Source organism: Tenrec ecaudatus, chromosome 4 (assembly GCF_050624435.1).
Source record: "Tenrec ecaudatus isolate mTenEca1 chromosome 4, mTenEca1.hap1, whole genome shotgun sequence".
Classification (NCBI taxonomy): domain Eukaryota; kingdom Metazoa; phylum Chordata; class Mammalia; order Afrosoricida; family Tenrecidae; genus Tenrec; species Tenrec ecaudatus.
Window position 1 is genome coordinate 203,007,584 of NC_134533.1, and position 3,589 is coordinate 203,011,172.

General features: G+C 55.9%; 1 non-coding gene across 1 annotated transcript; it reads right to left on the reverse strand.

The window, feature by feature from the left end:
* Positions 1-768: 768 nt before the first annotated feature.
* LOC142447453 (U6 spliceosomal RNA) lies at positions 769-875 on the reverse strand. Its single transcript, XR_012784154.1, has one exon. It is a non-coding gene; the product is annotated as a U6 spliceosomal RNA (small nuclear RNA).
* Positions 876-3,589: the final 2,714 nt, after the last annotated feature.

The following is a 3,589-nucleotide window of genomic DNA, read 5'->3' on the forward strand; positions in this document are numbered from 1 at the left end:
ATGGGGTGGAAAGGAGGAACCGATTACAGGTATCTACATATAACCTCCTCCCTGGGGTATGAACAACAGAAAAGTGGGTGAAGGGAGATGTCGGACAGTGTAAGATATGACAAAATAATTTATAAATTATCAAAGTTTCATGAGGGAGAGGGAACGTGGAGGGAGGGGGGAAAATGAGCTGATGCCAAGGGCTTAGGTGGAGAGCAAATGTTTTGAGAATTTTTTAGGGCAATAAATGTACAAATGTGCTTTATACAATTGAAGTATGTATGGATTGTGTAAGAGTTGTACAAACCCCCAAAACAATGATTTATAAAAAAGAAGTCAGACACATTTGTGGTGCATGCTCACCTCAGCCCTGCTTGGTGGTCCTCGTGAAGATGGGAAAGATGGGACTTGCTGGAGGGATCGAGAGGGCAAGAGAGTGATTTTATTCCTTATCAAGCCTTATCTATCTTTGGGGTGTGCATGCCCCTAATTACAGGTAAAGACATGCATCACAGGAAGGGGTTGTACATAAGCATAACAGGAAGGGGATGAGCTAGGGGTGTACATGTGACAAAAAGGGTGGAACCCCATTCATGATGGCAACCTAACTTTGTAACCCTTGAGTGGGCTAGACCTCCCTGGGCTCTCCAGGGAAACAGTCTACTACTGTCATTATCAGAAGGGAGTGGGCTCTGCTTAGGGTGGGACAGAGGATACAGTCTGATTGCTCTAGATGGCTGATAACCTTTAGGGAAAATAACCTCTGGCCTCTTTCTTTTTTTAAATATGGAACGCTTCATGAATTTGCGTGTCATCCTTGCGCAGGGGCCATGCTAATCTTCTCTGTATCGTTCCAATTTTAGTATATGTGCTGCCGAAGCGAGCACCCTCTGACCTCTTTCATTGACCTCCAAGTGTATAGTCATTTACCATGTGTAGCAAGCAGCTAAGTTTGTCACATATTGGGGGGAGACAACTTGAAAGAAATCTTTCTGTTTCCCACAGAAGATGGCCAGAAAGCAGGTATCACTTGCTGGGACTGGACAGTAGGCAGAGTCTAGGTCAGTGATTCTCAACCTTCTTAAGGCCGTGACCCTTTCAGATAGTTCCTCATGTGGTGGTGACCCTCCCAACCCTAACATTGTTTTCATTGCTACTTTATCACTGTCATTTTGCTACTCTTATGCATCGGGCACCCCTGTGAAAGGGTCATTCGACCCCCAAAGCAGGTCACAACCCACAGGTTGAGAACCACTGGTCCAGGTGGTATCTTCAACGTCCAGGTGGTGGCTGGAGCTGAGAACCTGGGGTGGTGGGTGGATGGGAGTGAGGTAGCCCCGATCCTGGCACGGGAGGCACTCGGGGAGCAGTTCGGGAGCCCAGGATGGGTGTGGATGGTGGGCATGCTGTCACTGCCCACTGGCAGTGGGTAGTACAGGCCTGGCTGAATGGGAGCTGTTGGTCCCTAAGCGCTCTGCCTGAGTGGGTTACTAGAGCAGGTGGGGCGGGGAAATGACTGCCTGATTCGGTGAGCAGAGACAGGCAGAGAGGGCAGGAGACCTTGAGAAGCAGGAGGTGGTAGGCCAGAGAAGAGAACGCTGTTAGGAGAGACAGCCCAGTAGGGTCTGTTGCCCGTCTTGGAAGAAAAGCAATGATGTCTCCAGTCTTCCTGGGCAGGGAGCAAAAACACCATGTGGGAGCCGGACACCACCCTTTAGGGAGTCTCCCCCACATATGGTTTGAGCCTGGGGCCTGGGATTTTGGACAGGCTGGGGGTGGCCTGACCCTGGGCTGCCTTGCCCAGAGCCAGCAAGCAAGTGTGGGGTGTGCAGGGGCTGCCCAAGTTCCCTAGCCTGAAGCCTCCTTGAAGCCCCACCCACCACACCAGTGTAATTATACCCCCAAAGAGCAGGGTCTGAGTCACAGCCCAGGGCAGAGGATCAGAGAAGACTGGCCCAGGGGAGTGCTGTGGCCACACCCCAGGCTTGTGGGAGAGGTCATTTATTATGGGCACCTCCAGCCACCACCAACCCTGCCTGACCCACACCCTCAAGGTGCCCCTGAGGGCCCCCCACCGCCTGCAGCTCTGGCTCTGGCGAGACTAACCTGGCCAGGCCATGGACCAGAGATTAGGCAGGCCTGGTGGATGGTTAATGCCACTGACGTCAGGACCTGGCCGGGTGGCCACTGGTGGCATGGGCCCTCCCCATGAGCAGTAGCACAGCCACATGACTTGAGCTTGTTAAGCCGCTTCAGTGGGCAGAGAAGCCGGGGGCCAGATCTCAGGGGAGGGCAAGCCAGCGGGTCAGAGCTGTGGAGATAGGCTTTGGCCCAAGGGTCACTAGCCCCGTGGGAGCCCAGACCAGAGAAGGCTAGATAGGAAGGTGGCCCTGTGGGTCCCCTCCACACCCCTATGACTCTAGGTTGTGCCACTAAGACCTCAGCTCATGTCTGAAGTGAGCCTGCCAGGCCCTTGGCTGTAAGAGCGGTGGGCATGAGTTCGGGACCATGTACCTTGCCCTTCCACGCGCTCGCCTAGCCATGCTGACCCCATCCATACTACCCCTCGGGTTTCCATCTCTAGTCCTTTGGCCAAGCTGTTTCCTCCGCCCCAAGTGTCCCAAGTGCCCATTCTCGGCCCACCCTGGCTCCTGCTGTCTCCACCTGCCTCTCACATTCCTGCCACAGACTTGCCCATCTAGAGCCACTAGAGACGGCATCCGGAGACACGGAGGCCATGGCCATAGACTCAGGACATACAGAAATCCTCAGGCAGAGTCCTCAGAGATGTTGAAGGGTACCTGGGTGTTGAAGGACAAGTAGGAGCTTGCCAAGGATCTGCGATAAGGTAGGGAATCTCAGGAGCAGAGGCACAGGGCGCGAAGGCCATTCTGTTCTGGGAAGAGTCGGAGCCTGCATGTGGCCAGTCCCGCAGTGGGAGAGGCGGAGAGACCAACTGGGACAAGGGGAGGTGAGGGGCTCTCAAGGCCAGCTGGGTATGAGGCAGGGACCTGCAAGGTGTCTGAGAGCCAGTGGACCCGGGAGAGCTGGGGTGGAGAAAACGGGGTGCCCCAGTGAGAGGGGTCTCGGGGCATGGTGTGGACGGGGTCTGCAGACATGGAGGCTCACTTGAACCTGAGTAGGGGATACTGAGAGCCGAGAGCTGCCTGCGGAGGCCTCCAGAGGGAGGACCTGAGGAGTCCCCGCTTATCTTATCAGACAGTCCTGTGGGGTGGGGGGTGGGGGGGTGTCTCAGGCTCCTGAAGACCAGGGAGTAGAGACAGGCTGGGATGAAACTCACTGGCTGCCTTGTGCTTCATGGATGGCAGCCCCCCAGTCTCTTAGAGAAGGGGGCCCCGGCCACTCTCTGAGCCCTGTCCTGGCTGCCCAGCTGTCCAGCCAAGGCAGGCTGGGCTGGGAGATTCGGCAGGTGGTGGGAAAGGCCTCCCTCAGAGCCGTGTTTGCCCTGGCCTGGGCCCAGGCCTCTCAACAACAAACAGCCCCTCCCCCAGCCTGGCCACGACTGGCTGGCCCTGGGGACCCCACAGCATGCTCACGCCTCTGGGCCTTCCACAGCAGTTCAGCCCAGCCGGAGCCTACC